General features: G+C 36.6%; 2 long non-coding RNA genes across 2 annotated transcripts; one reads left to right on the top strand and one right to left on the bottom strand.

Moving 5' to 3' along the window:
- Positions 1-400: 400 nt before the first annotated feature.
- On the bottom strand, positions 401-20,721 carry LOC127076047 (uncharacterized). Its single transcript, XR_007786748.1, has 2 exons — positions 20,549-20,721; positions 401-876 (listed from the first exon to the last, which is right to left on the bottom strand). It is a non-coding gene; the product is annotated as an uncharacterized LOC127076047 (long non-coding RNA).
- LOC127076046 (uncharacterized) lies at positions 20,132-21,517 on the top strand. The gene is made up of 2 exons (XR_007786747.1): positions 20,132-20,585; positions 20,717-21,517. It is a non-coding gene; the product is annotated as an uncharacterized LOC127076046 (long non-coding RNA).
- Positions 21,518-23,481: the final 1,964 nt, after the last annotated feature.

The following is a 23,481-nucleotide window of genomic DNA, read 5'->3' as shown; positions in this document are numbered from 1 at the left end:
TTGTCATACCCTAAAAATTGCATTGCTTATTTTCTCTTTTTATCTGCATTCATATGACCATTTCATTTGGTCATCTTCTTTTCATCATTCATAGGCCATTCATCTGCATACAGTTGAATAACGTCAAAGTTATGAGTTTGACTCTCTTATGATTTTGTCTAAGCTTGTCATGTGTATTGTCCGATTAATTCTCATATGCATTCTAAGTTCTTTATTTAAATGGTAATACAAAGTCAAATTTTGACTTTTTGACTTTGATGTTTTTGGTCACATTGGATTTTTACTTTTTTGCATATTGCAATATAAAACTATTAAGAAAACTCAAATGTTTTTTTTTTGTTTTTTTTCATGCTTGGTATATCCACTTCAAATTAATTAAGTTTAAAATTAAAAGTGTGAAGTTTGAGATAAAGTGGGCAATCTTTTACGCATTAACACCAATACATTAATGTTATCACCTCATTGTTACATATGCATCTAAAATACAAAAAATGCTTAATTGCAATTTTGGTCCCTCTATTTTGTCTTTATTTGGGTTTTGGTCCCTTCATTTTAAAAATCGCAATTTTGGTTCTTTCTAAAGTTTTGGGTTGGATTTTGGTGCCTTTTTAGGGGACTAAAATCCAACACAAAAACTTAAAAGGAGACCAAAAAATATGGTTTTTAAAATAAGGGGACCAAAACTAAAGAAAAAGCAAAATAGGGGGACCAAAGTTGTAATTAAGCCTAAAAAAAGAGAGTTTTCATAATCCATTGACATCATAAAAAAACAAGATTTATTATTTGTTGAGGTCCCCACATAGTCCCTTCATCATCTCACACACCCACATCCATTTTAAATCAGTCTCTTTGCACATTAAACCATCATGCATAAACCTGCAAACCAAAAGTCTAAACCAACTCAGCAACACCATACATCATACATACATTCTAAAAATCAAATTGAAAAAATATGCTGAGAGCAGAAGGGACGTGCAATCGTTCCATCAAAACATATCACCACCATCATCATTCAACATACACATTAACATACCACATATCATACCTCAAAAATGAAATTAAATTAATTTGCTAATTGGAACAATAGGCTGCAGCTAACATGTTCATTTTCGAAACCATATTGATTCACTCAAAACTCACCAAGTCACACAAGGGATCCCAAGGTATAATTTGTAAAAACACAACAAATTCACACCATATTTAGAAATCCCTTGAAATCAGGGATTTTAGATTTGTGTATAACGTTTTTTTTCTTTCACACGATTCTACGCACACGAATCATCATAGATATTTTCATTCAAGCAAATCTCACACGCACTTGCAGAAAGAGACTCACACGAGTCTGATTTTATTTTTTCACCTCTGTCCCACTATAAAAAAATACCTCACTCTCACTCATTTTCATCAACAATTACAACAATTTTCCTGCTAAAACTCTACAGAAATCATAGCTCGATCCACTTATAGTTTAGTTCCTATATGAACTAAGTTACGTGAGTTTAGAGCATAATTATTTTCTACTGGTATTATTTCTCTTTGAATTCCTACCCTAACTTATATTCTAAAGCTCATATATTAGACTACTCAGAGCTTCACATTGAAGCTCTGAGATAGTGAGCTAAGCCACCCAGCAAATCCAAACACAACAAGGAACAGTAATACACAACACGAGTAATAGAAAGGGAAAAAGGAGAGGATTCAACACAAAACACAAAGCAACAAACCAAGAGAAAGTTTGTGGAAAACCTTCTTGGAGGTAATATTCCTCATCTTCTACGAGGCTTGCCTTGCTTGATTTTTTTTGCCGTGTCGTTATGTAATGCTTAAGAACACTCTACCTTCCATTGATTGCTATTTTGCTTGAAGTATAAACTATATATTTTGTTAGGGTTTTTGAGTTATATGAGTTCAATCCGGGAAAACGGTTAGGTTTATGTTGAAATTAACTTCGGATTTGGAATCGGGGGATGGAAAAGAGGGGGAGGGGGTTAGTTTTATGCGTTTTTGAATCTGGGTATTAGTTGGTCGTGGGAGGCCGAATAAGACAATGGCGGCCACCGCGGGCTGCCGACATGGTGCTTCTCTGGTGAGGAACAATTCAGAGAGAGGAGAGAATATGTTATTCATATATATATATATATATATATATATATATATATATATATATATATATATATATATATATATATATATATATATATATGTATATATATATATATATATATATATATATCTATATATATATATATATATATATATATATATGTATATATATATATATATATATATATATATATATATAGATATATATATATATATATATATATATAGTATATATATATATATATATATATATATATATAATATATATATATATATATATATAGAGATAGAGAGAGAGAGAGAGAGAGCGAGAGAGAGAGAGAGGAGAGAGAGGAGAGAGAGAGAGAGAGAGAGAGAGAGAGAGAGAGAGAGAGAGAGAGAGAGAGAGAGAGAGAGAGATAGAGAGATAGATAGATAGATAGAGAGAGAGAGAGAGAGAGAGCTGAGAGAGACATGGTCCCTCTTTCCTTTGCTTAAGCCATCCGTTGAGGTATCATTTGATGACACTTGGCATTAGCGTGGCTTCATCTCAGTCATAAGATCGTTTGACTCACCTTTTTGACCTAGGACATTGTGTGATGTCTCCTTTATCATCATTATACGCTGCACCTGCATGAATTCTATTATCTGTTGGTCATCTGATCCAAGGGCTTAGGGTTGAGTCAACGTTTGTTGACTCCTCTTTCCCTTGGTGGACCATTCGCTCTTAGTATTGGGCCTCAAAGTTTAGGTTGGCACGATTGCACCCCCATATTTCTGTTACTTCTTTTAGTTTTTTTTACTTTGTTTTTTTGGGTCTTTGATTTGTTTATGTTTTTCTTTTATTAAGCCCATGTTAAATTTCACCCTATATTGTTTTTTTCTCTTAACTTAATTAATTAGATTTTTTTAATTAGTTAAATTTAATAATTAGATGTGATTAATATTGTTAATTATCAACTTGATTAATAAATTTTGATAATCATTTTTTTAACTACCTTATTTAAGTAATTTAATTAAATCCTAATTAATTATTGATTTTCATTTGATTGCTTACATATTTAACTATGCATTTTTGTATCCATGACACCTTTTACTTAATTGTGCATTTGTAATTATCTTTGTATTTAATTACCATATGATAATATAATTTAAAATAGACTTTTTAATATACAAAACCCTTGGTCAAACGCCAAATGATTTTTCTCTCAAACCATTTCCAAATCCCATTCCGCTTCAAACGTAAATTAAAACCTCAATCAACATCGAATACTCTTCCTAATTCAATATAAAACATCTAATTATACTTAAACATTATTTCACTAAAGATGAAAAGGGAGATGTCTCGAGCCTTCGACTCCTCTCCTTGATTGCTTGGGTACGAGTTCCCTTACTTGACTATTCGAACAATTGTCATCCCTTAAAAAACTTCTAATCCGATTCACCTCAAACCACTTTCATAATTAAATCTAATAAAATCCATTTTATAATAACTTGTCCGAAAAACAAAGTGGTCTAGAGCCTTCTATTCCCTTTCCTGAATTCTTGGATACAAGTTGCCTTACTCGACCATTAGATTATTCGTCTTCCACTCTTAACAATATTAAGTCCTTTGCAATTAAGGATGAAAAGGGAGATGGTCTAGAACCTTCGATTCCTCTCCTCTATTATTTGGGTACGAGTTGCCTTACTTGACTATCCGAGTAATCATCACCCAACAAAACATTCAACATATTAACCTAATTTCTCGCCTCCGAGTGATCAAAATCTTTTTCAAAAGAAAATTGTTTAGTCCATTCTAATGCGAATATAAACTAGCGCTTAAGTCTCCATCGTAAGCAAACAAGCCAATGTTTAACCGTTAGAGTGCGATCTAAACACTTGTTCAATAAAACAAACCAATAAATTGTAGCCTTCCCCCAAATTATGAAACTTTGAGTTACTTATTGTACCCAAGGATACGTAGGAGCGAGATCCGCAATCTCGTCAAGTACCCGAATAAAACCTTTTTGTGACCTTTTTCTTTTCTTGTTACACTTTATCATTTGAATAAAATAATTAACATAGGCTAACATTCAATCACAAGTTTAACTAAGAGGTTCTCGTTGAGTACAACGGACGTGAGGGGCGCTAATAACTTCCTCTTGTGTAATCGACTCTCGAACCTGAATATGATTGTGACGACCATCTTATTTTTCTCTTAAGGTTTTTATCAATATTTTCCTTTTCCTTCTTTGGAATAAATAAATTTTGGTGGAGACTCTGTTTGAAACAGTTTTCTGCGAGCGTGCGAATGCCTTTGCAATAGATCATATTTTTCGAGATGCGACAGCTGGCGACTTTGCTAGGGAAAATGCTCCAAGCTAGAGACAGTCGAGCCTAACTTAGTTGACTTTTCGAATAAATTAATAACTTTTCTAATTGTCTTCTTCCACTTACATTATTTTATTTTGTGCTATAACTGTTGCCCATTGACACTATGAGGGATCTCTGATTATTGGTACTTTTGTGAGATAGGCTCCCTACCCGAATCTGAGGAAAACCATAGGACTAAGATAGTGGTTGTGTAGTATTGGCCTGTGAGGTGCATTCCTCATTGGGACGATACAAATACCCCTGCCTATAGTAGATTCTCTTGGAGATGTTATTGTTCGAAGAGCCTTCGTCACGATGATAATATTTTCAATTTGGATTGATGACTCTATGGACCTTTTAGAACCTTAGAGTCAATTTTGTCGTAGTATTAGCCTGCGAGGTATCTTCCTCGTTGGGATGATACAAAGACCTCACCTAGACGAGATCGTTTCAAAGATATTATTGTTCAATGATCCTTCGTTATGTCAATAATGTTTTTGAAAAGGACTCATGACTCTAGTAACCTACTAACCATAGAGCCTACCCATGGGGTTCTGTTAATCAGAGATACCTGTTGTCATGACCAACCTGAGAACTTGATTATACCTGTGATCCTGAAACCATGCATAAGCATTTCATATTCATAAATATGACATTTGCATTCTTTTGTTTCTAGGGAATCTAAGAATCTCAGTTGCAGGAATTCAAAAAGTATGGGATCAAACAAATAAAGCACTTATTCCTACAAGTTCAAAGACCCTCAGTTAGCCAGTTTACGTGAGGTGGTTTTTCAGATGCATCTAGTCTGTGGAATCAACTTTGGGAAGGATTATGGGAATTTGCTCAGTCTCTTAAGTCAAAAAATGGACTCTTTGGCACTTGTGACTTTGGCCCAACTCTATGATCCACCATTGAGATGTTTCACATTCTCGGATTTCCAACTAGAACCAATGTTGGAAGAGTTTGAGCATCTTGTTAGAATCCATATGAAGAATAAGTTATCGTTTAGGGGTGTGGAAGAGTCTTTCAAGCATGATGTTTTAGCTGCTTCCCTTCATATGAATAAGAAGGATATTACCTCTAATCTAGAAGCCAAAGGAAACACCAAAGGGTTCCCACTCAAGTTCCTCATAGAAAGGGCATATACTTCTTTGGATGCTCAAATTTGGGAGGTATGTTACGCTGTGATTGCATTGGCCATTTATGGAATCGTTATGTTCCCAAACTTGGATGATTTCATAGACATGACTACCATTGGCATCTTCATCACAAAGAATTCAGTGCATACCCTTTTGGCTGATGTATAATATTATCTAAGTTGCAGGAATGCTAAGAAAGGAGGGATGATTGCTTGTTGTGCTCCTCTGCTATACAAAGGGTTTTGTAAAGATATCAGCCTATTGATGGTTTGTATCTATGAATTTTAAAATAATTATCCCTTTCTGAACATAGTCTCTGATAAAATGATGTTTAATTTCCATGTGCTTCGCTTTGGAATGTAAAATTAGATTCTTACTTAAGCATATAGCAGCCGTATTATCACAAAAGATAGGAATATTACTCTCATAAATCTGAAAGTCTTCAAGCTGATTCTTCATCCAGAGCATCTGAGTGTTGCACAGTAAAGCTGAAATGTATTATGCTTCTTCAGTTGATAGTTCAATGGTTGATTATCTTTTGCTTGCCCATAAGATGAGGTTTCCTCCTAGAAACTGACAGTTCCCAGATGTGTTTTTGCGTTCCAACCTATCTCCAGCGTAATCTACATCAGAATACCCAGAAAGCTTGTACTCTGATGTTTTCTTATACATCAAGCCAAGGTTAGGTGTTCCTTTCAGATGCCTAAGGATTCTCTTAACAGTAATTAAGTGATATTCCCTTGGATCTTACTGAAATCTAGCACATAAACATACACTAAATAATATATCTGGACGAGAAACATTAAGATAAAGGAGAGAACCTATCATACCACGATAGAGTTTCTGACAAACCTTTTGACTTACCTCTTCCTTCTCCAGAATGCAAGTGGGATGCATGGGAGTCTTGGATGGTTTGCTTTCTGACATGTCAAATTTCTTCAGAATATATTTTATGTATTTACTTTGATAAACATATGTGGCTTCTGATGTTTGATTAATTTGAATCCCCAGAAAGAACTTTAGTTCTTGCATCAGACTCATCTTAAGTTCTGTCTACATTAACTCAGAAAATTCTTGGCAAATAGAGGGGTTAGCAGAACCAAATATTATGTCATCAACATAAATCTGACAAATCATAAGATCGTTTCTAATGTTTTACAAAAGAGTGTAGAGTCCACTTTGCCTCTGATGAAATCATTTTCCAAAAGAAATGAGTTGAGTCTTTCATACCAAGCCCTAGGAGCTTGTTTCAGACCATAAAGAGATTTTTTAAGTTTAAAAACATGTTCTGGAATTTTTGAATTTTCAAATCCAGGAGGTTGATGGACATACACTTCTTCATAAATATAACCATTCAGAAACACGTTTTTGACGTCCATATGATATGGTTTAATGGAATAGTTTACAACAAAAGATACTAGAAGATGAATAGATTCTAACCTTGCGATTGGAGAAAAGGTTTCATTGTAGTCAATTCCTTCTTGTTGAATATAACCTTGTTACACCAGTCGTGCTTTGCTTCTGACCATTTCACCTTTTTCATTTAGCTTGTTTCTATAGACCCATTTGGTTCCAATCAGATGGGTTCCCTTGGGTATTGGTACAAGATCTCAAACGTCATTCTTGGAAAACTGATCAAGTTCTTCTTTCATTGCCAGAATCCATTTTTTATCTTGAAGAGCTTCTTCACGGGATGTTGGCTCTATCAGAGATATTAGTCCCAGAAGTATCTCTTCATAAACTTTGAATGTTGATGTTGTTCTAACAGGCTCATTCTTGTTTCCCAGAATCAATTCTTCAAAAAAAACTCTGCCTGTTTCTTTGTCTTTTCTGATTGATTGTGATTTTAGCTGCTTCTGAAGTTCCTCTTTCTGTTTCTTCAGATTCTTTGGTCTTTTCGTCAGAACCTGCAAGTGTTATCTCCAGATTTGCAAATTTCTCAAATAGCTTTGACTTTTCAGAGTCAAGCTTGTCATCAAATATGACATGTACTGATTCTTCCACAATTTGTGTTTCTGTATTGTATACTATATATCCTTTAGAACATTATGATTATTCCAACACAATACACTTTTGTGCCTTAGAGACAAACTTGTTCAGATTATCTTTAGTATTCAGAATAAAACAAGAACATCCAAAAGGATGAAAATAAGAAATGTTGGGTTTTCTTCCCTTGCACAATTCATAAGGAGTCTTCTTCAGAATAGGTCTGATGGAGATTCTATTCTGAATGTAACATGTTGTATTCACAACTTCTGCCCAGAAGTGCTTAGCCACATTAGTTTCATTGATCATGGTTCTTGCCATTTCTTGGAGAGTCTTATTCTTCCTTTCTACAACTCCATTTTGTTGTGGAGTTCTAGAATAGGAGAAATCATGGGATATTCCATTAGAGTCAAAAAGTTCTTCAAAAATTTTGTTTTCAAATTCGCCACCATGATCACTTCTGACTCTGATGATTTTAGAGTCAAATTCATTTTGCACTTTTGAATAGAAACTGGTGAACACAAAATGTGACTCATTCTTGTGCCTTAAGAATCTTACCCATGTCCAACGACTATAATCATCAACAATGCAAGTATATACTTCTTACCATTGACTGGCGTTGTCTTAACAGGTCCAAAAAGATCAATGTATAGAAGTTCCAGAGGTTTAGAGGTAGAAACAACATTTTTATTTTGAAAGTTGTTTTTAGAAAATTTACCTTTCTGACATGCTTCACAAAGAGCATCTAAAGAGAACTTCAGCTTCGGTATGCCTCTAACTAGCTCAAATTTATTTAGTTGAGAAATCCTCCTCAAGCTAATGTGACCAAAGCGTCTATGCCACACCCATTGTTCTTCATTTACAGACATCAAGCATTTTACATTTTGATTTTCCAAATCTGAAAGCTTTATTTGATAAATGTTTTTCTTCCTCTTTCTAGTGAAAAGGTTTGTGCCATTTTTTTATTAACAGGTTTGCACGTTTTTTATTAAAGATTATATCACAGCCGTTATCACTTAATTGACTTATGGATAACAAGTTATACATTAATCCCTCAACATAGAGGACATCAGAAATAGAGGGAAGAGATCCATTACCAACTGTTCCAGATCCTCTGATTCTTCCTTTCTGATTTCCTCAAAAGCCTACAAAGCCAACATCTTTAAGTTCCAGGCTTTGGAACATATGCTTTCTTCCCGTCATGTGTCGCGAGCATCCAGAGTCCAGGTACCATGACTGGTGTTTCAACTCTGCTGCATAGGATATCTCTTCAGAGTCAGACTCTGTTTCATATGAACTTTCAGAGGTAGTTGCCATGAATGCTACATTTGCCTGCTCCTCTTCAAAATCAGATGCTGAAGCTTCAGATTCAGAATCATCCCGTGTTGCCATGAGTCCTTTCTTCTTTGCTTTGAAATAATTCTTCTTGAAGCTTTCTTTTCTGGAGCTATCCTTCTTTAACTTTTTACATTCATTTCTGTAGTGTTCGGGCTCTTTGAATTCATAGCATATAACTTCCTTGTTGGGTCTACCTCTAGAGGTTAAATTTGGATGGTCTCCCTTTGGTCTGGGCCTTATGAAGTTGTTTTGTCTTTTTCTCCAGAGTTATTTGATTCTTCTAGAAAGAAGAGATAATTCTTCTTCACCATCAGAATCTTCATTCTCAGAGTCATTAGCTTCTTCTTCTTCACTTGAAAGGCTTTATTCCTTTCTATCTTTCTTCTTTCTGATATAGACTTTAGATTCACATATTTGCTTTTCTTTTGAGGTTCATCTTCTTCAAGCTCTATTTCATGACTTCTGAGAGAGCTGATAAGTTCTTCAAGACTTATGTTGTTCAGATCCTTGGATAACTTCATAGTAGTAACCATAGGTATCCACTTATTGGGAAGACTTCTGATTATCTTCTTGACATGATCTAATGTAGTGTATCCTTTGTCCAGAACCTTGAGTCCTGCAACTAAGGTTTGGAACCTTGAGAACATCACTTCAATAGCTTCATCATCTTCCATTTTGAAGGCTTCATATTTATGGATTAAGGTAGAGCCTTAGTCTCATTAACTTGATTATTGCCTTCGTGCGTTATTTTCAGGGAGTCAAAGATCTCTTTGGTTGTTTCCCTGTTGGTTATCTTCTCGTACTCGTTGTATGAGATGGTGTTTAACAAAATGGTTCTTGCTTTATGGTGATTCTTGAAATCATGCTTCTGATTGTCATTCATTTTTCTTCTTGGAATGGGAATACCAAGTTCAGAGTTTGGTATCTCATAGACATTAATAACCATATCCCAAAGATCAACGTTGTAGCCTAGGAAAAAACTTACAATTCTATCCTTCCAGTAGTCAAATATTTCTCCATCAAAAACTGGAGGTTTTTCATTGTAGCTATCTCTTTCATTTGTGTTAGCCATGAGGTTTTTCTCACCCTGGGTCTCTCTACACTATTAAGTGTTTGATTCAAAAATCAATAACAGATCCTACGCTCTGATACCAATTGAAGGTAGAGAAAAATAAGAAAGGGGGTTTGAATTTTTTTCACAATAATAATTTTTTTTTACAACACTACACATACAAAAATAAATGCTAACAACACAAGGAGTTTATCCTGGTTCGCTCAGGTGTTCTAAGTGATCATCTCCATTTTTGGATTTGGGAATCATGTCATCCACATAAACATCAATCTCTTCATGAATCATATCATGAAAGAGGGTTACCATGTCATGTTGATATGTTTCCCCTGCATTCTTTAAGCTGAACAACGTTACTTTGTAGCAGTAAGTTCCCCAAGGTGTGATGAAAGTTGTCTTCTCCATATCATATGGCGATATCTTTATCTGGTTATACCCTGAGAAACCATCCATGAAGAAAAAGACGGAAAAATAATTGTATTATCAACCAAAACATCAATATGAGGCAAAAGGAAATCATCCTTTGGACTCGCTTTATTGAGGTCTCAATAATCTACACACATTCTGACTTTTCTGTCCTTCTTCCGAACTGGAATGATATTAGAAGCCCACTATGGATACTCATAAATAGGAAAAAAATCAGCATCAAACTGCTTCTTAACCTCTTCTCTGATCTTGAGTGCCATGTCATGTCTAGTCCTTATGAGCTTCTGCTTGACTGGAAGACATTCAGGCTTGAGTGGCAAGTGATGTTCAACAATATTGGTGTCCAACCCTGGCATATCTTGATACGACCAAGTGAAGACATCAACATATTCATGTAGTAACTTAACCAACTCGAAGTGTACAAGCTCGGAAAGGGATGCCCCAATCTTTACTTCCCTTTTATCAGTTTCAGAACCCAAGTTGATAACATCCACTGGTTCTTTGTATGAATGAATCTATTTTTCTTCGTGCTCAAGGAGTCGTGCTAGTTCAGCTGATAATTCGCAATCTTTCTCACTATCATCTTCAGCTTGGTTAATTGGAAATCCAGAGTTATAATCGATTCTTGTCATGTCGTTATCAATGGTTTTGTGTGCTCTGCGTGTAATGAGCTTATTTTTAGTATGCTTTTTAATAAAGTGGAAAAAATAAAAAGAAACTTTTTCCATTTCATTTTGGTGAAAAGTAAAATAACTGAAATAAAGGAACAAAAATTTTGAATGCAAAAAAATACTTTCTTTATTTAATCACATAATACTTTTAAACATTGAGGACTTTACAAGCTATCCTCTTGTCTCGGGCGAAGACAAAGAATTAAGAAAACAAATTGTATTATGTTTTCTCCGAATACACTATAGGAATCACGAAATTCGTCTAGTTGGTGAGCTTGAACCCCAGAGAACATCTGTGTATGAAACTGGGAGTCTCCTATTTGCTGCCGCTAGATTCTCCAATAACTGCCACGATATGATCATCTTGGAAACCTGCATTGCTGAACTTCGCAGGATTGAATTTCTGCTTCCTAGGACTTGCTTTGCAAGTTGATGGACGATAGCCAATACCGAACCTGTCGCGCTTCTCTGTCACATTGACGACTTGACCCCAACCAACTAACGAACCTTTCTCCAGAGTTTGCTTGGCGGTTCTGAATGAAGATAGGATGGTGGCAGATGACTGATCATGATTAGAAGTAGCTGAATTGACCTCTTCAAATTCTAAACAGAGCACTAGTCCTGCCTTTTAGAGCCATCAAAAGCTCTAACAATCAGAGCACTAGTCCTCATCTCGGGCCCCTTAAACTATAACTAACTCAATATAGGTTTTGGCATCATATTAAGCGAGGAACCTGTATCAACAAGAACTCAAGATAAAAGGGTATCTGTACACATGACTGAAATATGTAATTCCTTATTATGAGCATTTCCCTCAAGAGGTAATTCTACTTCATTAAATCCTAAATACTTGCTGGTGGTGATATTCGCGACCACGCCGTCAAATTGATCGACTGTGATATCTTGCATCACATGAGCAGTATTCAAGACTTTCAACAATGCCTTACGACGAGGCTCAAAACTCAGGAGTAAGGATAATATGGAGATTTTGGAGGGAGTTTGGCTTGGCTGATCAACAATTTTGAAGTCACTCTTCTCGATCAATTTGAGGAATTCTTGGCCTTCCTCAACAGAGATACCTTTCTTGCGACTTTCAACCTGTTTATCTTCACTTATTGGCCCTTTACCTTTGGAAGTTTTAGATTCTATAGCTTTATCGGGAATAACCTTCGTTACCGTTGGAACAATCGTCACGATCGGAGTGGCAGGTACAAATGCCCCTGCCTACGGAGGAGGAGTAGGAAGCCCCTTCTCCTTATGAGGGACAATTGTGAGTGATGAAGACACCCTAGGAGTGTACTTCGGATTGAATACACGGCCACTTTGAGTCATGCCTCATGTTCCAGTTATATTAACAATCTCAGTATCAGGAATTTAAAGCACTTTTCCACCCACGTACGCATTTGTCTCATACCTCCAAGGCACCACCTTGGTGTTTTGATACGGGAACGGACCAGGAACATGGATATGGATAGGCTGGATCCTCTTGGGAGGAGCTTCAATCTTATTTTTCCTGTACACAATGGTTATAGGCTCAATAACAACAATCTCTTCAACTGCCTTGGATATGGAGAACTGCACCAACCTTTGATTCATCAAATTCTGCACACAACCCTTCAGGATGCCACAATAATCAAGGTCAGGCCTACATACCACACAATCATCATGAATACCACAAACATCATCGGCCTTCCTGACATATTCTGCAGCCTCTTCTTTGATTATAACACTGACTGCTGGTCCACCATGATTCGGCAGAGGGGTTGTCTTCAATTAGGTTTCTCTTCTGAAAAAGACAAAATCTTATGGTTGATCAACTCTTGAATTTTATTCTTGAGAGTCCAACAGTATTCAGTAGAGTGTCCTATATACCCGACGTGGAAGGCGCATGAGGCACTAGGGTTATGCTTGGGATGATAAGGAGGTATGGCCTGAGGAAGTTCTTTTGGAACAAGAGCCCCCACATGAATCAGATATGGCACCAATTCAACATATGGTACCAGGATCTTGTCAATATGAAGACACTTACCACAATTGTTCCTGTTGTTCTATCCTTGACCTTGCCCTCTATTATCACGAGTATTTTGTTGAGTTTGAGCAGACTGAGCCGATGCTGATTGTTGATTACGATTATGCGGTTGATACTGAAAAAGAGGTTGTTAATACTGGGCGACGACAACATACGGATAAGGATACTATGGCATGGGAGCCATAGGAACCTTATACTGAGGGTGAACATTTTCCATTACAACACTTGTATCACCTTCCTTCTTCTTTGTAAAACCCCCATGCGATTTCTTATTCGCAGCTGGCTGAGTAATAGTACCTGCAACCTTCCCTGATTTAACCCCATTCTTAATTCTTTCACCGATAGTCACAATATTTGCAAAATTGGATGAGGAGCTACCAATCATCTTCTCAAAATACAACCCCTGTAGGGTATCCATAAAGATGTCAACCAACTCATTGTCGGACAAAACTGGCCTAACCTGAGAGGCCATTTCACGCTAATGCTGAGCATACTCTTTGAATGTCTCACTAGATTTCTGCGACTGATTCTATAACTACAACCTGGTTGGTGCTATGTCAAGATTGTACTTATACTACTTCAAAAACGCTTCAGATAAGTCTCTCCAAGATCTGACTTTGGTACGCTCTAAGTCCATGTACCAATCCAAAGAAGCCCCAAAAAGATTGTCTTGGAAACAATGGATCAACAAATCATCATTGCCAATCTACGATTCCATCTTTCTGCAATACATCGTAAGGTGACTTTGAGGACAACTTAGTCCCTTGTACTTTGGCAAATCTGGTACTTTGAACTTCTGAGGGAGTACCGCGTTTGAAACCAAACAGAAATCTCTGGCGTCCATGCCGAAGGCGGAGAAACCTTCGATAGCCCTTATTCTGTCATCTAACAACGAGTAGTCCACTGACCGAGCTGGAGTTGCATTGGGAATGATGACCTGACTGGATGGTCAAGAGGTGTCGTGAGCAAATGCCTGAGTAGGTACAGTTTAGGGAGTAAACAACATCCGTGGCGGGTAAGAAAAACCATGATGCACCATTTGGGGAGCATTATTCATCATTTGAAGGAATTTCCCTCCAACTTGAGCATTAGGTCCTGATGTGCCCCAACCTACACGTACTGGAGTACAGGGTTGGCAGGTGCATACGAAAGCATAAGAACAGAAGTTGCCCTAGGGTAGGCAAATTGGGAAGCTTGATATTGATTCGGGTTCATATGCTTTCGTACGCACCTGCCAACCCTGTACTCCAGTACATGCATACTCTGAGTTTGGAGATATTCCATGATGGTCTCCATATTACCCTGGAAAAAGTTCATCTCACCTTGGACTTAAGCCAAGGTTTCCTTAACAACAACATTCTCAGTTTCAAAATCAGCCATGAGTTTAGACTTGTTTGCACGGGTAAAATAGAGATGTCGAGTCGTCGTAGTTGCTGTGGAAAGATTGCTAGGGTACGAATTTTGTTTTCTTGTTAGAAAAAATGCATGGATGTGTGAATGTATAAATGCATGCAAGTAGAAACACATTTTTTTCTCGAGGGAGTCAGTGTGTCAGTATGCATATATAGTCATACAGTTAGTAGGAGTAGACAACAAAACTATTTCAACAAAATCTCTCTTATTCATTTGAGGAACAAACAATAAAAATTATTATAACTCAAAATTTTGTTCAATGAAATACAAGAAGATTATCATTGATTCTTTTAAATATAACCTTACACACTAATACAAAATGAAAAACAGCCCACAGAGTGTTTGGGGAAACATGTCAGCATATGCCTTCTCTAGCAATCCAAGAAGGTCCTCAAGAGCATGGTCAATAAATATGACCAAGCGTGCGTGCCTGTCGTTCCAGTACTGTGCATCCTTAACAAGGTTGTACAATAGATAATGATTGGGTCCGCTTAAGAGATCCTGTAGAAACACCTCCTTTTGATCCAGGAGAACCTGAAGCTGACGACTGTGAGTCTCCCAATGAGTGGCTTCTTCCTTCAGCTGATTCCTATCTTCCAAACTCTGGTGTGCTTGACCTCTCAGTTCTCGAATCTCCTTAAACCTTTTGTCGAGATTGCTCTGGTGCTGTGAAAAAGTGACTTCTAGCTGTTTGACATGACTTTGCTCTTCCTTCAACCCCTTATGGAATTTCTCTAACTGGTTATGTAGATCCTTGATCTGATCTTGGTAACTAATCTCCATTTTGCATGTGCGGTATTAGGCTTCAGATAACTGCTTCTTCTTGGCTACAAGGTTCTCATAAGTTACCTTCAAAACCTCTCATACCTTTATTCTTTTATGTTGTTCAATTTGAATATCAGTGTGCGCTTTGATAACTCGCTCCCTCTTTTGACTAAGATTAAGCTTCAAAGTTTCCTTCTCCAGTGTGACTTTTCCCATACTAGAATAGAGATTGGTATTCTCCTTCTCCAATGTCTTGATAGTCTCTTTGAGACGGTCCACTTTAGAGATAGTAGCAACAAGTGGCTTGATGGTCTTGAAACTCATGGAAGGTTCCCATGGGTATGGCAACTTAATCATCTTGGCTCCCGACTTAACCCAAGCTGAATATGATACTGTCACGATGCATGTATGCTTGCCCAATTCCTTCTTCCCAATACGATGGATCTTACCCCATGATCAGTGTAATTTCTTCATCATATCAATATTCTCAACCCCTTCATCTATAAGTAATTCTTTTAGTTGTCAGTCTTCAGGCTTTTCTTTCAATGGATACCCTAACTGACGAAGTGAGAAAACATGGTTGTAGTTGATCAACCCCCCTTTAGTATTGATAAAAGGAACATTTTGAAAACCCCCACAATAGAAGATAGGTTCAACCCCAATATAATCACGACTATACCAGATAACATCTTCAGCATCCAAAGACATCAACCTCTGTGACCATTTCAATGCCCCAACATTATCAGCAAATGGTCCTCTCTTTGGCAAGTGAGTCATGATCCACTTATGGAATAGAGGAATGCAACAGTTAATAGTCCCACCCTTCTTCATGTTTTCCAATGGAAAGAGAAGAAAACATCAGCTAGTAATGTATGAAATGAATTCTAAGAGATAAAAATGGTGATGACGATCTTGTCGATTAACCCTTCAACACTCGAAAATAGCACTAGACCATAGATGAGCAAGGTGAAGCTAGCATAAAAGGCATCCCAACTTCCACTATTGGCAAACAAAGTGGTTTTCTCGAACAAAAACTTGGACGAAAGACCCTTGGCATTACCCTTAACCCGAAAGCTAGAATCAACCAAATCCTTCTTTATATGCAAGGTTTATGCTATCACAACAGAATCAAGGAAACCATCTTCATTCGTGTAAGGTACCTGATCCTTAACCGACAACTGGAGTAAGTGAGCAAATTCTTCCAATGTGGGAGCTAGAAGAAAGTCTTGGAATGTGAAAAATTGCAATGTGGGATCATAGAACTGCGCAAAAGTGAAGATCAACCCTGTACTTTCCTTAGTAGCCATAACCCCCAACAGATTACCATAAGCCTTTTTAAAGGCCATCCTATAGTCATAAACCAAGAAGTCACCAAGCTTCCTTAGCTCATCAAACTTAGAGTCCCTTAACTTGTATTGATATGTGTTCCTCCTGTCAATCTTCTCCATAACTGAGTACACAACTTCAACTGACAACTGAGCGTCCCTGAAAAATGCAAATGTAACAAGAAAAATCAAACATTATGATGCAATGATGCCATATGATGCAACAATGAGACATCATATAATCAGAGTTCCAACATATTCTGGATAAACTGCATATTCTGTTTGTTGCAAGTTCAAAGGTCCGACGTATACACAAGAGACAGGTATGAAGAGTCTTGGTTTCCTACAAAAACCCAATATCCCCCTCACAGGTATGTACTATCCTCAAAGGATAATCCTAAAAGGTTCCTAGAGTCAATGACCCATTTTGAGATACCATTGCCTTGGACGAATGACTCGTCGGACAATGATGCTCCCAATAGGATCTACTCTAGGTGTGACGTCTAGCGCCAACCATGATCGTAAAATAACTCCATGGAGGTCAAACACGAATCTAGCTGTATTATTATGTTGTGTCTGTACTCAAGCTCAGGTATAGAATATAAAAATAATAAAACAAATGGTGAATAATATAAAGCGAGTAAAGCGTAAAGATAAACACCTAACACAAGCGCAAACAACCAAAACTAGTCTCGACTCCTTTTAACGACTAGGAAGCACTTCAAGTAGCAAAGTCTCCCCAGCAGAGTCGCCAGTTGAAGCTAGCGGAAATATACCTGAACGCATCGCACACTCGAACATACAACAGAGTCGCCATTGAACTTTATTTATTCCCGAAGGAAAGGGAAAATATAAATAAAACCCAGGGAAAAAGATATTTGGGTAAGGAAGTCGGTTATGCAAGAGGAAGGTATTAACACCCCTTACATCCATGGTACTCCATGGGATTCATTTTGATTGTTCTTGCTCGAATGGGTGTTAGATCTGAAGATTACTCGCGAAAGGATAAGGGAAAAGGAAAAAGAAATAGCTAAAGTGCTCGGTAAGGATTAGGGCCCTCATGCCTGCGTATCCTTATAGTGCAATAAGGAATCCAGAGCTTCATAGTTCATGGGACTAATGATGGGAGGTGAAAAGAAGAGTGATAAATGTATGGTCTAAACCAAAGGATTATATGTTTTGAACTCCAAAAAAAGAAGAAATTTGAACCCAAGAGTAAAACTGGCGTTGACCAATATGTGGACTAGCCGGAAGCGTCTGCCACTATATGGTATAGCCGAAAATAAAGAGAATTAAGTGTTTGGGTACGAGCCAAACAGCTCTTAGTTCACAAGGTGACACAAGATGGAGCTCAAAGAGATAATGTATTTGGCTCAAAGATATAGGTATATCACATGGAGTGAATGGTTCAATGATTGAAGGAAGATGATGGTTCATAAAAGATATTAATGATTCCCTAAGGCAGAAGAAATAATTAGGGTTGTGCTCGCCAAGGGTTTGAAGCCTTGTGGCTACATATTCTCATCGTGCAATGAGAAAGTTAAAGCATTTGTAGTTCATGGAACCACGAGAACAAATGAGAGAGATTGAAAGTGATAAAAAGTATAACTTGTACCAACATAATGATAACAAAAGAGTGTTTGTCTAAGCAACAGGGACTCACAAGGCAAACACAATTTCAAAGATTAATTGCAATGGAAACAAAGAGAGAAGTGTTAGTCTAAGCAACAAGGAATCACAAGATAGTCACAACTTCAAGGATTAGCTGCAATGTTGTTTTAGTATAAGGAATAGTATATCACTTACTGGGGAACATTTAATTTGAAATCAAAGGAGAATGATATCTTGGATCCATGAAGGGATAGACTCTGAAGCGAAGAGTAAACATGTGTCTTAGCCAAAAAAGAAGGAATTAAATGTTTGGGTATGAGCCAAAAAACTCTTGGTTCACAAGGTGGAATGCTATTATATCATCCTAAAAGGATGTGCATGATGTCCAAGTAAAAGTGTTATTTGATCTCAAAAGATGGTATTGATTGAGGAATGAAGAAGTGAAGTGGAAATAAATAAGTTAGCTTATGGAGAATCTGAATTCTCGTGCCTACGTATTCTCACCATGCAATGAGAAAGTCAGAGCAATCGTAGTTCAGCCTACTAGGGATGTCAACAAGATGATTAAGGCAAAAGAAGTGATTGATTGATAATGGAATATGAAGAGTGTTTGACAGTTGTCTGATAAGAATCACACTAAAGTCTATGAATGAGGGTGAATGCTTTGAATAGCTAAGGCTTACGCCCAGTATGCAAAGTCACTCTAGATGAGGGTAGGAGAAACTCTGTCTCATCATTCCTCATTACTTAAGGCTCATGGCGTTTGTTTTCATCATAATTGACAAGTTCTTGGAGAAGAATCCTCATTGTTGGTCCTTGAATATACGTTACTTTATATGAAGAAGATTTGACACTTTGTTTGATTCGCATTGCACTAAAGTCTATGAATAAGGGTGAATGCTTTGAATAGATAAGGCTTACGCCCCGTACGCAAAGTCACTCTAGACAAGGATATGAGAAATGACGACTCATCATTCCTCATTACTTAAGGCTCGTGATGTATAATTTGAATCGTAGTTACCAAATGTTGACCTTTGATGTATCTTGTATAATCCGCTGCTTGATTTGACTGGGATGCCTTACATGAAAGTCTGGACTTGAAGCTTGGAGATCCACATCATTAGAGATAATCCTATCAAGTGATCAAGGGACTTTTGATCACTTGAATTGTTTATGGGATTACACATTAATCAAAGGATTTAGTTAATCAAACTTGCTTTTGATCAACTTGAATCGAGGGTGCGAATTAACTTGAAAATATGAGCCTAATCAAGGTATAAAAGTATGCACAAGCTATTCCTAAGGGGGCATGTCATATTAATCAGATGTTTATGAAAAAATTGATTAAAACTACCTATCATTCTAAGTAAAAAATTAGTCTTAGAGGAGCATACATCTCTATGGCTAAAACAACAAAACAAACCCCTAAGTACAAAATGGTCATTTCACATGCAATTATTCAATTAGGAACAAAAAAATAAATCCTAATTAGAAAATATAACTAGAACCTAAAATTTTATTAAGTCCTAAAATCCATTTAACCTCATGATAGAAATTAACTAAATTCTAAAATTAATCAAAATTGAATTACTTCCTAATTTCTAATCTAATTAAAACTATATTAAAATCTAATTAGTAAACTATACTAAAGTCTAACTAAATCCTAAATTCTATTTCTAAAAGTCTAATTAAAGTTCTAAGAATTTAATAAAATCCTAAGAATTTGATTAACCTTATTAACAAACATTAATCCTAATTAAACCAAAGTCTAATATGATTAAGCTAAAAAGGGTGCAGAATTAGAAAACATGGGTTTGTGAAGTAAATGGGCTCAGAGGCCCATTCTAACCCCAGCCTTGTGAAGGGGTGTATAACCAAGGGAAAGTATTCTCAGTGGTTGGGCCTTAGGCACAAAATCCCTCCATGCAAACAGCCAAAACAAAAAAATCCAAAGAAACTAGACTAGTGGGGCATAGGAAGCAAATGCACCAACGTTTGGGCCTTAGGCCCAAGCCTCCAAGCCAAGGTCCAATCCATCCTTCCTTGCCCTACGTAACTGAAACCAAACACTAAGCTTTTCCAACAAAGTCAAACACGAAAAAGACTCCCCACGGCGCCGTGCCTTTGTCCTTGCCACTTGTCTCCACGCTTCCTTCAAGGTCCATGTCTAATTTCGTTCACTTTCCATGAAACGCCAAGAGCCTGCTCTCCTTTCGGTCAAACACAACGAACTCTAGGAGACACAAAATGAACACTTCGCACCAACGAGTGGACTCGATCCACGACAAATTGAATTCGATTGTGCTTATAAAGGAGGGATTGAAGGAGAGAGAACCTACCAGATTGATGCATTTTTGTTGATCCTCCAGATTCCAGGTGATATGTTTGACCTTTGATCCGCATTTCCTTATCTTTTTCTTTTCTTCTTCTAGATGTAGCTTTCGTTTTTGATTCTGAAACTCGGAAACAAAATGGTGGAAATGATGCCTTCTCTCTTGTGATTGAAGCCTTTGTAGACTGAAGATTTGGTTGAACTTTTGCTGGATGAAGGTTCGGCCGAAGCTCCTACAGAATGGAGGTTCGGTTGAAGCTTTTGTAGAATCTGGATGAGGATGAGGATGCGTGCAAAATGCTTCAGAGTTTTTGATTTTCCTCTCTGATGCGTCCAACCCTTGATTTATAGCGTTGAATTATGTTATCAAATGTTCATGAAATTCACCCGAGATTCACATGTTAGTTGCAAATGGAATCCTAGTCGGTTAGAGTTAGTTATTATGAAGTTAATATGTTAATGAGGTTTCGATTCCGTGTGGTGCCGTTTGTTAGCTTATAGTGGAATTCAGTTAGGTATGCTACTACACAAAAATGCAAGCAGCTCAATTATTTTATTTAATTATGCAAGACAATTTGTTGTTAAAGAGGTGTCAGGCAATGTTTGTTGTGGTCAAAATTATGTAGAGTATGTTGTCATGAACTTCTGCAGGGCAAAGTTTGGTTTGCAGTAAAGGTGATGTTTTGAGTTTGGTTGCCCTAATTATGTAAAGTATTTGGTCTTCGGCAGGGCCATGGTTAATTGGATAAGTGCAAGGAAATGATTTTGCTAAGGAAACGCAGTGTTTCAGTTGGCATCAGGCAACAAATGCAATGCTTGGTCCGAGTTAAAGTCTTGGTGAATCAACTTGCTTAGAGTTTGATGGATTTAGTGGTTTAGACTTTGTAGATTTTCTTTGTAGGAATGTAATGTAATGAATGATATTGAATGAAAGTATTGAATTGGGTTATAATGGAAGTGTTGGAAAGTTATTGAATTTGAGATTTGTATGACACTTGAATATTTAAAATGATGAATGTTATTGGATTGGTTGATTTATGGCTTATGATGAAATCAGTGAAAGGAAATAAAAATAGAAATGAAAGTGGAGAGTTGAATAAGGTAGATACGATAAATTGAAATGGGATTATATACAATGTGAACATTATTTTGGTTTGGATGAAGTGTTTGAATTGAAATTGTAATTGAAACATGTGTAAATTGACTTGAATGGGATTGTGTGGTGGAATGAAGTATTGTAACAAATGGTTTATGGTTTGTAAAGAAACAAGGTTGGAAAATGACTTTAGTTTGTCATGGTTTGCAATTGATAATTCAAGGCCCATGATTAAATTGTGTAAAATGGTATTGTAAGACCCTAATTTTGACCCTAAGATCCCTCATGCCATCTCATCATATTTGCATTGACATTGGGATCACATCTTGGTATCCTCATCACCTATCATTCATTGGGTTTGCATTAGGAGAGATCACCAAGCATATTTGATTATATCATACTTTATTTTTCTTTTTTTACTAACCAAAATATTCAAAAATATGTCTAGTGTAGTTTTGTTTCTTTTGTAGGTAGTGTGTGCATCAACCTATGCCTCATCAAGCTCATAACTAGGGTTTGAGACCCTCAGTGAAAGGAATCAAGAAAAGCAAAGGTACACAATGTTTCTAAGCATCATATATGGATACTCGTGTTCTTTATTTGTCATTTTGATCAAGAATTCATCAAGAGTTTGAAGCTTGTTTGTCAAGGAAACCCTAATTCAATTGGGTATCTTGTGTGCCTTCCTCAGCAAGTTTCTTTAGCATTTGGTCAAAGATATGATGTGATACTTCATTTAACTTCATCATAAGCATATATGATTCTCCATGAGCCCCAAAGATCAAAATAACTTCAAGTTTGCAAGTAGGTTCAAGGAGGTTGACCAGAAGAGTCAACTGGTCAAATATAGGGTTCCCTAGACCCTATCTCCTATAATTTTTGTCATATGAAAGTTATTATAAGATAAAGTTTACTCTTTATTACATTCCAAAAAACTTTCATGTTGGCATCAAGAGCTAAGTTTGCTTGGAATGTCATTTTTTATGGTGAAAGATTATAGGTCATTTTGTCTATGCCCTAGATAGAAGGTCAACTTCCAAGAATCATAACTTGCTCAATTTTTATGATATGAATATTATCCAAGTTTCATGATCAATTTAAATATGTTTTTTACAACTTTTCTTCTTTGAGAAAGGTAAAATTCCACTTGCAAGGTCATGTGCAATGATGAAACATTATAGGTCCATTTTGGTCCTCATCATTGAACAAACAATTTTCCTCAACTTATAAAATCCATAAATCCATCATGAAAGCTCTAAATGGTATCAAATTTGTGACCAAATTGAATATTATTGAAATAGATACAACTTTGAATAAGGAACCAAAGTCATTTGAAGCTCATATCAAAAGCTATTCAAGGTGGAAAAAGGGATCATTTGACTTTTAACTTAGAAATTTTTCAAGTATGTTTGATTCCTCCAACTTCAAGGTTATAATTAATCAAGAAAGCTTCAAATGGAAAAAGTTCCAACATAAAAGTTGTTCCCCTTCATGCTATCTTTCCAAAGAGTCCAAGATCATTCAATTTGGATCAAATTTTAGGGACTTGCACATGGTTCCTTTGGATGGCTTGTTTTGGCATCATTTGAACTCAATTTTCACACAACTTTGCATGGCTTCATGTTATGATCTCATCCTCAATTGTGCACGAATTTTGACTTATTACAATCATCACTTGGGCCTAAATACATGCCCATGCACCCATGCACATCAATTGCTATTTTTGGATTCAAATTTGAAAGATGTAGAAATCACATTGCATTGCCTATATAATGAGCTCCATTGCCTCAGAATTGAGGAGGACCATTGTCCAAGCTTTGCTCAGCAATCCCATAGCCAACATT

The sequence above is a fragment of the Lathyrus oleraceus genome, chromosome 4 (genome assembly GCF_024323335.1).
Source record: "Lathyrus oleraceus cultivar Zhongwan6 chromosome 4, CAAS_Psat_ZW6_1.0, whole genome shotgun sequence".
In the NCBI taxonomy this organism is placed as follows: domain Eukaryota; kingdom Viridiplantae; phylum Streptophyta; class Magnoliopsida; order Fabales; family Fabaceae; genus Lathyrus; species Lathyrus oleraceus.
This window is presented reverse-complemented; position numbering and strand designations above follow the sequence as displayed.